Source organism: Plectropomus leopardus, chromosome 16 (genome assembly GCF_008729295.1).
Source record: "Plectropomus leopardus isolate mb chromosome 16, YSFRI_Pleo_2.0, whole genome shotgun sequence".
Taxonomy (NCBI): domain Eukaryota; kingdom Metazoa; phylum Chordata; class Actinopteri; order Perciformes; family Serranidae; genus Plectropomus; species Plectropomus leopardus.
In genome coordinates, this window is record NC_056478.1 from 25,913,526 (window position 1) to 25,925,947 (window position 12,422).

General features: G+C 39.8%; 1 protein-coding gene across 2 annotated transcripts in view; it reads left to right on the top strand.

Moving 5' to 3' along the window:
* fam49a (family with sequence similarity 49 member A) overlaps window positions 1–12,422 on the top strand; it is a 41,578-nt gene that overhangs the window by 17,458 nt on the left and 11,698 nt on the right. For both annotated transcript variants that reach the window (XM_042503112.1, XM_042503111.1), the window contains exon 2: window positions 8,891–8,953. The gene's annotated coding sequence lies outside the window, so the exon portion shown is untranslated. The remainder of the gene's footprint in view (window positions 1–8,890; window positions 8,954–12,422) is intronic.

Consider the following 12,422-nt stretch of genomic DNA (forward strand, 5'->3'; position numbering starts at 1 on the left):
GTAAACAAACTCAAAATATTTGATATAGCTCTTATCACAATTTCACTTCATGTATCATTCGTTTTTTCAACAAAATAACAAAGTAAACAAACTAAAATGCTACTTCAGAAATTGCTCGCAAATCCACTTAGTGTAGCATTGTAATACAAGTACAGAACAGCATAAATGAGTAATACAATCACAATTGCACCTTAAAGTTGTGTTATGGCTTAACTTTAACATTCCCAGTCAAAACAAATAAAAATCAGTCACAATTTCCTTTTTACAGCATTCACTAAAATTCAACAAAAATTTAAATTCCACTAAAAGTGGTGTAGCAGCTTGAAGTTGAACATGAAAAAAATCAGTTTCTACTTATTGCATTAGCAGCAGTACAATAAAACCTTAATGTCTGCTCTCCATTTACCACACCTGGATGATGGTGAACATAAACAAAGGATTAGGCGAGGCGCATGCTCACAAAATTACTGATACCAATCAATTAAAAGAGGCATTGATCGGACCCCATACTGATTCTTCCAATCCAGTTGGGACATTCTTAATACAAAGTCAGTGTAGGTACTTCATAACTGTCACATGAATGAATTTTAATGGTCGGTGACGTCTCTGTTTCTCCTTAACCCCCCTAAAATCCCCAAACCCAGAGCTCACTGGGCTGTTATGAATCCATCATCCATTCATCAGCTGTTGCTATGCGGAATGGAAGAAAGATGCTCCAGAGTCATCTCTCTCTCACTCACACACACACACACACACACACACACACACACACACACACACACACACACGTACACATTAATTTACTCAAGGGAGGGTTGCAGTCTTCCAGCCCATTGAACCCCCACTAAGGGTTAACCCTTGTTTGAACCCTTAGAGGGTGTCTGCAGAAGCCAGATCCTGAGCCAGATGTGTCTCGCCCTTCCCGCGCCCCCTCCCCTCAGTCACTCTGACCCCATCCTTTGCTTTTTGCTCTGCAGTAGGGGACAGGCTTTTGCCATCAAAGACATGTGCAGTAACCACACCACACTGAAAGTGAGAGCCAAAGGTGGTCTCACCTGGGACTCCTGCTTACTCTTTACTCTCTGACAAATTTGCACACCAACTCCCCTCGCGTGACCCACAGCAATGTTGGGAATATGCATTTTCCAGTGGTGGAGTTGATGCTCATCCATGTAAATAATTGATTTACAGGTTCAATCCTGTATGTCTGTGAACATCAACAGCTGTCACGCTATCCAGGGTTTGTGCCAAGGCTTACTGTCGTCAGTTTTATGGAGTATGTAATGGAGCAGTGACGCCTGATTAGACTCAGTATGCTTATAAAGTGTCATTTTACATAAACCAAACAGATAAACAGTTTCACAAAATTACAACAAAACTGCTGTTAAAAACTACACATCCATGTTGTATGCTTTTTAATTTGGCTTATTACAGTTGACTAAACTGATTTACAAGCTCTCGAACACAATAGAGTACTAAAAAGGAATTACATTTTGTTTGGATGGACCCACTGACAGTATTTTTATAATTGATTCTGTGGAATTAATAAATTATGTGCACAAATTAGTAATATGTTTTTATAAAACAGTATGCGTGTTTTCTGTATTATACAAACCAATCCCACACACTGCATAATTATTGAAACCGAATGATATTCAGGAATGTGTTGTTTAGAATGTGAATAGCAGTATTTTTTAAATAAACGTCTGTATGTTTTCCAATACAGTAGGAACAGTGAGGAAGGAGAAAGCTGGAAGACTTCACTTTAACTACAGTAACCCTTTGCACTGAAAGATGCTCATCATACAGTATTTGTAGCCCTGGCTAAATTTGTATTAAGGCTCATTTTGACTGCGGAAACTTAAATGTAGCATTAAGAAAACAATGATCCAAAGTGGGTCACGGCCTCTTCCTCCCCTCAGGACAAGAAAATGTTTTGACCGACTGCAAATGAAACTCTGCAGTTCAGCAGTGTGCATCTCACTGTAAAAGTCAAGAACCATTGTGGTTTTGTTTGGTTGATTTTTTAAGGAAACATTGTGTTTCCAGTCTGGTATGACGGCCGTGACTCCTGTCTTTCCTTAGAGCTAGTTTTCTGAGTAGAGCTGTGTGGACAAAGTCACTTCTGCTGTCGACCTTGACAAATGCTCTGTGACTGTATGGTCTCTTTGTATCTCCTCACTCTTCCATCACTGCAAGCAAAAACCCACAAGACTCAGTGTTAGTATGGCCTAATAGTAATCACTGTTTGACAATGCAATTTCCTGTACCAGCAGCTTGGCATGATCTTTGAGTCTTTTCCGGTTGTGACATTGCATTTTGTTCATGACTCATTCACACGTGCCTACTGTAAATCACGGCTACAAAGACACGTGCATAGGTGAGGCATTTCAAGTTAAATGTGCCTAGCAGTCAGTTTATTCATGAGTGGCCTACAGGATACACATTATGCTGTGTGGTGTGTGTGGCTATGCTGCTTTGGCTTTATTGATAAAAAAAACTCCACTTCAAACTGTGTTGGACAAATTTGCATTAGATTATAATGTGTTCCTACTGATTTATTGAGTACTCAGTGGTTTGAGGTTAACGTTTGGCAAACAGTGAGAACGACTGATATGAGAGCCAGATAAGTGGGACTTGTGAAGGTTCACTATTATGGTCCATTTAACTTTAACTTCTCTGTAAACTTTGGTGAGAGACATTGGAGATGGACTGGACTGGGCCGTCACAGTATAGTAGTGTGTTCTTTCCATGTCACACACATTAACCCATTAGTGACCCTAACTGAAATTTTGAATTTCTCCTGGTGAAAGTGTTCTCTGGGCTTACTCAAGTGTGAATCTTAAAGACATTTTCAAAATTAGCCATATAGCTGAAAAGTTCATTTTTCTCCTCTTACCCCTTGTCCGTTTGATTCTTTATAAATGCTGTTTTTGGTTCTTTTTGATTGCTAAAGTTGGAGATTTTAATAATCAATTGGAGAACCTCAGCCAGTTGAGATGGCTTGATGTTGTTTGTTTTTTGCCTTAGCATGCTATGCATGTTTTGGTCCCCAGATTTTGCTGCAGAGTGAGTGCTTTCAGCTTTCACACTACTCCGTGGAACAGAGAGCTGCAGGCAGCAGCACAGAGGTGGAGAGAGGAGAGACCTTTTGCTTAGAAGTGGTGAATTTACAGCCCAGAGCAACTTAATACGTTACACTCTCTGGCCTGTGTTTTTTATCTAATGTCGACAAAAAATGTGGTTGCAAATTTCCAACCCGTCACTAGCAATGTTAGCTTGTTTGCTAACTTAAAAACTTTCTATGGAAAACAAATCAAATCGCTGAATATTCGTATTGAACAGCCAAATCAGATTCCACTGACATAACTGTTAGTGATTTAGTGTCTTAATTAGTGATCTAAAAAGTTGTACTATTAGATTCTAGCCCACAATGTGTCTTTACCAGGTTTGAAAAGTTTAGATCAATCAGCAGCTGTTGTGACACTTTTCGTCATCATCCTAAATATAGGTTTTGGGCACAAATTCCACCTTTAAATAGATCTACAACCATTAACTTTGCATTCACGTGAGTGGAAGATGTTTTCTTTTCACTTGTGCCTCACATCTGAAAACATTGCTCATGCATGAAAGTGTTTTTCAGTGCTCTACTTTTAGGCGTTCTAGTTTTTTTTAGTCTCAGTTCCTTCCCTTAAGCAACATGGAGGCACTGTCACAACAATGATGCTCTCTTTCTTTACGTTTGTAGATTGTGTTTGGATTCACAACTCATTTTCTTGTGGATTTTTTTTCCTTCGATTTCCCTCAGGATTATTTCTGGCGCTTTCTTCTCAGTCTTCATGACTCGCCTATAGTCTGTCACTCTCCCCCTCTACGTGCGTGCTCCTTGTCAGGCGTTCAAGTAGAAGTAACAGCCCCTTTCATCACACACCTTCCTTTTTTCTAAACAGTAAACCATTGAAGAACAACGTGTGTCCTCTCCAGGCTTCCACTCTGTCATATTTATGTGCTTCCCCTGTTTTAACGGACGTCTTTGCTGTCACCATGGAGACGGACAGCTTTTAGATACGGCCTTGAAGCGGATAGTGTGGTTGTGCATTGTACAGACGATTCATATCTGTGTAACTGTGTGAATGCTGACACAGGACAATGCATCAGGTTAAGTCAGGTCATCACGTCTTTAATTCACTGACAGCTAATTTTACAAGTTAAAGAATCAGACAGAATCGGAATTTTAATTTTTCTTTTGCTTTCATTCCTTTTTTTGGTGCTGGGCATTGGCTGCAGAGAGTTTAGGGAGCAGCCTTGTGACTGACAGGTTATAATTTGAAGTTGTTAACCAGACAGGCAAAATTTTTCTGGGGAAAGCGTGTTCTGAAGCTGCCTCCACAAACAACATGCTGCTCAATGTTACCGCTCGCTGCTGCAAGAAACTAAATATGGTTTTGAGTGAGGTCGAGATCAGGTTGTCAATACTTAAAGATAAAGTAAAGATACCAAAACTAAGTCCTTCAGAGCCTGGCTGCCAAATAGTTTATGGTTAAGTTTCATTTTTACCCCGCCTGCTGGTCTACTGCTCCGTCTGTGCCTAGAGTACACTCTGCGCTCCAAGAGTGAAGTGTATAAGCTAAAGCTGTATATAATCCAACAGTGTTCCTTATGAACGGTCCAGCTCCAAAAATATGAAATCAATACATAGGGGCATATGTTTTCATCGTGGCAAGGTGCCTCGAAAAAATGAATATTTGGGAAACCCTGGCTTGTATACTCTTTATGTCCATGGTGGAGAGCAAATATGGAATACCATCTGTAGCTTGAGCAACAGCCCTAGAGCATGATACAAAGCTGGTTGAAAATCCGCAAAGTATCCTTTTAAATTCATTCTCAATTACAAGCTGAAAGTCAAAAGGATCAATGTAACAGAAATACAGATGTCTTTTGACTGTCAACATTTTTCTTGAGGGCAAAGAACAGTTGAGGCTGTGAGAACGTGAGAATTGACGTGTTATGTGAGGTGATGAAAGCTTCTCTCTTGTCTGAGCAAATAAAGAGCTTGATACAAACATAATATTCACTGATAATAAAAAAAAAGTGATGAACTGTCAGAGGCACACCTGTTTCTTTCCTAAATGTTAGGTAATAGATAACTTTTTGTTAAGGTAGGGTTGATAAGCAATGAAGACATTTTTTTTCCAAAAATAGTAAAATTAACTCTTAATGGATTACTAGGGAAAAATAAACCCTACTTCTATCATTATTACTATCATGTTTAATAGCCGAGACTGGCAAGACTGAGGCATAATGGGGCTTTATTATTATGTGTGTTATTCCTGTGGGGTCGCTGGAAAATTCCACTCTGGCTCTCGATTGATGTTTCCTGAAAAACATGTTTATTTTTTAAGAGTCTGAACGAATCTCCCTCGTCTCTGTCTGGCTCCACCACCTGCCGGGATGATTGACAGATTTACTGACTGTCGACCAAACTGACTCAGCTGCTTGCAGCCTGGCTAAATGTGAGGTTACTTTACTGAAAGGCTGGCTCATTGGGATAACTAACTGACTAAATGAAGGGCTGGATGGATTAGCGTCTGTGTGTCTGGCTGGCTAATGGCTATTTCTTTAATCTGGAACAAAGTCTGCTGGCTGATTTTGTAAATGGACTTCCTGGATAATTAATTAAATTCAGTGTCATTGTGTAAATGAGTTGACTGTCTGGTGACACCTGTTTATCTTGCTGGCAGATGAAAAGGCTAAGAAAATCTAGCGATGTGTCACTGAAAGAGGAAGCAGAGAAATTAAAGTGAATAAGGGAAAGAGTACAAGAATAAAGAAGTTGATGTACAGAGAAAGAGAGAAGTTGGACGTATAATGAGTGAAGTGGCGTGATGGTGAAGTGTCCTCTCTCATCAGCACTCAGTCTGTGCTGTCCACATGGTGTTTTGGCAAGTGTGTGTGTGTGTGTATCTGAGTGGTCCAGAAGGGACACATGAAGTGAGTTGTGTGTGTCTGTAGACCAAGCATAATGTTGAGGTGAAGTCCGCTCATGTGTCCACCACAGGGGAGTCACCGCACACTAACATGCCCTTATAAGGAGAGTGACTAGTGTCCCTGTGGGGCCTTCATCCATCCATCCATCCATCCGTCCATCCGCAGCATCCCGCCTCTTTTTCCTCTGTTGCTGTGCAGGTTCTCCAGAGGAGGGACGGGGGTCAACACAGACAGATGAGGACTATTTACTGTGACAGATGGAACCATCTCGGTCATCAGGCTCTCACATGATAGTTTGTACTTCTGTGTTTGTGCATCTGAAGATGGAAGATTACACAATTACTGTGTCCGTTTTAGAATTAGCATTAAATGTGTGTGCATTTAAACAGAAGTTGGTGTGTGCTGTGGGGTCACGGGGGGAAGCAGAGTGCTCCACTGTGCCCTTATTAATGTTATGTCTCCAGATTTGCAGAATGTGATTTGTTTGTGGCAGAGTTTGGTGCTTAGCTTTGCTAACTGTAGTTTGCATGATGGGGTACAACATATCCCAGGGCTCCTATAGATCCTTAAGAAGTCCTAAATCAGTCATTCAAAGGTCTAAAAAATGCCAAGACAAGGGAAGGAGGTTTTAAAAATCTTTTCTCTGACATGGCGTTGTAAAATCTCACTACTAAAAACATTTGCTAACATCTAGTACAAATAATAATAATAATTGCCAAATGTCTTACGCATTAACATCCCACGAATTGGGATAGCTGAATCAATTGCACTCATATTGAATTTTTGGCCAGGTTATCAAGTTTTTGTAGGATATATGGACATGACCTCATTTAGTTTGCTGACCTTCATATTGCTAGTTGTATTTTAGTGTGTTTGTTTACATGAGAATTTCACCAACATTTAGCTTACATGATGCCAGATAAATAAGGGCCATTATAAGACTTGCGCGCAGTGATTCTCAGTTTTTTTTCTCTTCACCCTTCCTTCAGGCACGAGCCTAAAGAAAAATAATATAATACTTCAAAAACAACACAGTGCAGCTTTCTGGTAGTAGAGTGGAAGAGGCACATTCCTAATAGTCATTACCTTGACAACCCCTGGTGACGAGCCAAAAAGTCCATCATTTGTAGTTTTACCCTCCACTCTGTAAAGCCACCTACAGCCCCTCAGCTCCAAGGCCGCCTGTCCCTGGGAGCTGACTGCAGCACACCAGTTGGACCATAGAGATAACTGCAGTGTTCCTGGAGCTTCACTAAGCCTGTCCGTTATTCACGAAAAGGCATAACTTGGTTCACAGTGTAAAACACTGTAAGAAAAGAAATTGCCTGATTGCTCCTTTGTATTTTTTTCCAGCCAAGCTTCTCCATAATTTAAAACGACTTTGTTGTAGGCCAGTGTTTTACTTTGCACTGCAGCACGAAGAATGCTTTTCAAGACTGCACTACCAGACTGGAGTGCATGATGATAGGCTGCTTTTCTAATGATCTCCTCTATTGTTCAGCTCGTGAACATCTTCTTAACAAGCAGGTTTTGTGGGCCAGTGCGGAGTTAACTTCTGCCAAATGATAACAGGTTGATGCCAGCAAGTCTTCAGTACTGGGTAAAGAGATCCCCAACACCATGTTTTGCTCCCAGACCAGATCCAAGTCATTTAATCTTGAGTATCCAGTCCAGATCTGATCTTTATTTTCCTGGAAAATCCAGCCGCACAGTGCACACTTTAAGAAGGCTTCTTTACAGTTATTCTAAAAAATACCTGCATCCAAGCTGTACTTTGGTGTTTTTAGATGTTTTTTTGATGCTTTTATTAGCATATTATTTATTTATTTATTTTACAAAATAAAGTATAAAATGACAGCCCCTCCCTTTTATATTGTTGACCTCCTCATTGTCTCCAGGGAATGTCTCTGTCCCTTTAAGAGTCCAGTGTTTGTTGCTTTGGTGCAGTCTGTGTCTTTTGTGTCTAACCTGAATGATCTGTCTTCCTTTGAGTGTTTATTTTCATTGTCTGCGCATGTTTTGGGTGGATTACCTTTCATTATTAGTAAGCCATGTTGGCTTTTTGCTTGCAGGGCTTTTGTTTGTCTTTGTAGTGGTCAGTGTGGCTGCAGTAAGCTGCTCACAAGGCACCTCCGCTCTCTCCTTCGAGCAGGGCAGAGAAACACCATGCGCTATAGCTGAAAGCAAAACATGAGACTCTCACACTGAGCTGAAAGGAAACTTGTGCTTATGACTTTGGTAAATAACGTAAATAAACAGTCACATACATATATGGTGTGAGGTATTTCAGGGTGGGCGGGGCTCAACCAAGTTCAGCAGAGAGGAGGGACGGACAGCTTAGTGCGGCAGAGGTGATGAAGGTTGCACTCCGTGTTGCTCTGCATGAAAATAAAAACACCTGTGTGACAGCTGGCCTAAAATAAAGCATCAGATGCAATATAAGCGATATATTCCTGATCCTGATCAGCCAAAAAAATGCCTTGATCGGCCCATGAACTAACAGAACGTGACCATGCCATCTATTTATTTTTGCTCTTGTCCTGTAGGGAGTCATAGCACATCGCAGTGACCATGAGCAGCCGCAGCTTGTCACAGGACATTTAATACTCTGGTGAACATGCAGCAGGCAGAGCCTTAATCAGCTTTATTTTGGATATAACAGACGAGGGTGTAGATTTCACTTTTGAATAATTTAGTGTGTTTTGTGATGAGGACAGCTGTATTTGTTTGCTGAATGCATGTATGTGTCTGCAGAAAAGGGGAAGTTGGTTCATGTGGAAAGCTGATGCTGTACCTGTCCGATGCACAGATGGTACATGCTCCTGAATACAGACACACAGGTTGTTAACATGCTGTGTGATTGTTTATCGTTACTTAAATGATGTCTTTTTTCTCGTTTCAGAGACAAACAGAAAGCAGAAAGCGGATGATATAGATAGCAACCCAAGGTCCTCCACCAGAGAAGGTACATGATGCCCTGGCACACACACACACACACACACACACACACACACACACACACACACACACACACACACACACACACACAGCGTTTTCTGTGCTAGTGTAGTAATGTTAGAGTAAGACCACACTCTAAGCTGCTACCGAGGCACATCAGCCCAGTAACAATGCTGCTGTGGTTTAGATGATTATAGAGTGGATCAGCCTGCACTTGTTGTATTAGGCCTAAAACTTTCTCCCTTGAAAGCTGTTAAACTTTTTCTCTGCCGTGCCGTTAAAGAACAATACAGAGCCTTTCATCTATATTTCTCAGATACTGACAAGCAGAAGGGCTCCCAAACTTTTTATATCTGATGTGTTTGATACAAGTTTGCCCTAACAAGTGCTGTCTGATATGATTGTTAGATTTTGATTGTGGCTGCAGCAAACATCTGAATTGTCAATGCAATATCTCAATGTCTAATAAGTGAAATGTGAATTTAAGCAGCATTTAAGCTGTTTTAATAATCAGTATTAAATAAAAACTAAACATGCCACTCTTAGGTTTTCTACTACCAACCCATCAGTTACACAGGGGCAGAAATTTTAGAAGATTAAACATGATTTGGCAAATTCAGGAGCTTTTCTGAAGGATATAAATCTGCCTCATTTTCATTTAATTAAACAACTGTGATCTACAAAAGCCATGTCATTCTGAAAAATTCAAAATATTGTAACATGAGCAGGATAAATAAAGCATAAATGACCTTAGTTGTCCAAATAATCTCATGTTTAGATCCACCCCTTGACTCTTATGTTTGAATTAAATAAAAACATGCCTTCAAAATAAAGTGTCTTTTTCACAAACTTGACATGGTTATAGTCACTTGTGGTCCATTCAGAATGGACACACGACACGCTTTTGGACCGTGACCGAGCAGTTAGGTCCTAGGTCAAGTACTGAGTTATAACTTCTATACAAGAAACAAATATGAAACCTTGTAGAAATACAAAATGCTAAATTGCATTCACCACTCTATGAGTCCTTTGGCTTGTGCTTGCTCAGAGCGTGATTTCACTCTCAACAGAGGTTGTGTCAAACAGCAGGGAAGGCAATTTAAACGTGGCATTCATTGTGGTGCTTACAGTTTGCTTTAATTATAAAGCACAAATAGCTTTGAGTGCTGCACGGTTTCACAAGCTCATTTTTAAAGTAAGAGGAATGTTTAAGTTGAGGTTAAAGTAGGACAGTGGGGCTGTTAGAGGAGTCAGTTTGTGTCACTGAAAACATCTTGTGGTGTTACACCACAGTAACACTAGTAATGTGAAAGGCAGGTCCTTGATCAGGACCGACAGGTTGACTGACAGGATAATATAAAGTTCCCCAGTCACACAAATCTGATGTTTGCCTTAACACCATTTGGATGTCTGAGGGGATTTTAAACTGTATTTTAGTTTTGAAAAATTGGACTTGGTAATTGTTGTTTTTCTCTGTAGGTTTCACTTTAACTTCTTTCTTTGTTTTCTTTTTAAAACCAGGACCTTCTTGTAAAGGGCATTATAAAGGGAAATGTCCTTTGTCTCAGTACTTTTTAAATAGTTTGTAGTTTGCACCCTAAGTACATACTTCACAAAAATATCTCTTTATATGGTATTTAACACACGGCAACTGGTGGTACATGCTACGGGAAAGAGGAAAATCAAAGTTTCCACACTTTCAGTCCAGGCCATATAGATAAGTGGTTGTGAAAGAGGAACTGGGCAGAAGAGAAAATTCCCTGCGTAGTTTTCCCCTCACTGTCTGGTATTAGGACTGAAGGGTAGACAGGAACGTCTGGTATAACAGAAAGCAGTTTATAGTTATGTGAAACTGGATGCAAAAGTTTGATTCCTAGTAGACCGACATAGATACATACAGATTGATTGTAGTGCTAATCGTGTTGGGTAAAAGTGTTTACGATGTGGAGTTACTCAGCCTCTGCGTAAACAACATGTACAGGTTAATGTCTTTCAGAGTCTTAGGTCTGCAGCTGTAGTCCCAAGCACATCACTGCTGAACCATTTAATTCCAACAACTTACATCACATACGTTCCACATAAAGTTCACTTTCAGGACTCTCCTCAGTCAGTATTTTTAAAGTTGTTGATAACATTAAGACAAAAACCCATCCAATCTCTTGACCTGTGTTCAACCCAGGTCAAGAGGACAGGTTTGAAGCCATGTCAGCTGGTGTATGTAGAGCCGTTCAAATAGACCGCCATTGTGTCTTTAACCCTATTAAAACCTTAGCAAACCGGCTTGATTTCTCTGATAAACACAGGAAGAAGGCACTGAGCAACGACAGAACAAATGACCAAAAAAGTAGCAAGAAATTAGGCAAAAAGTACAAGAAATTGACCTGAAAATTAGTAAAGAAAATCAAAACAAGGCAAGAAATACTCGGAAAATTCTGGAACATGATTTTAAATATGAAATTATAATAATTATACATTTTTTCTTTAATATATTTTTCCTTTTTTTCCGCTGTAAATTTTTCCCTAGCTTTTATAAGAGAATTTTCAAAGTCTACTAATTACTTGCAATATGTGGAACGTGTCAGGTAGTAGTGAGTAGTTTGATCAATTTTTTTCACCTGACAGAATGACCTACTCCACATTTAACCACATTTAAACAGAGAGACGTCCACTGTGAAAGATATTTGTACCTGACAGAATAACCTACTCCACATTCAACTACATTTATACAGGTAGTAGTCCACTTAAAAAAGGCCTACCTAAAAAATATATCAGATTGATATCATATTTCTACCGCTTTTTGTGCCCTCAGGCGGCCCTGTCCTTTGGCACGACATTTTCTCAACCATAAAACTTCCATATTTCTATGCAAAAATGCCCATCCGAACTGTGCATTGTTTCATACACAGGTCAGCTGTCCTGATTAAAAAAAAGTGCTGTTGCACAATTTAACCGAAACCTGACCTCTCTTCTACCCACCATCTACTGTATGTTATACTACAGATAAGTATCTCATACAGCCCCACTTTTACAAGTGAAAATGTCCGCTGCGGTCCATTTACTGTGTAAGGCCAAAGCAAAAAGTTTTCAGTCTTTTACTCCAGCTAGCCAGTGTTTTCACAATGCATGCAAACTATACACAGCATGTACCATTACCTCCAGTAAATAAACGGGACACCATGAGGAGAACAGGATGTACAGTACTGTGCAAAAGTCTTAGGCCATCTCAGACTTTGTTATTTAAGCAAGGTTATGATGATCAAACATGTTTATGTCTTTTCACTAAAATACAACAAGAACATACAGGAAATATGGATACATTTTTAAAATTACAAATATTTCAGAAAAAAACTACTTAAACAGGCTAAAGTTTCAATTTTTAGTGTGACCTCCTTTTCCATTTAGTGAACTCTCCTGGGCAGACAGTATGAGATTTACAACACTAATCTTCTGGTGTATTTACACCAGGTTGCATTAAA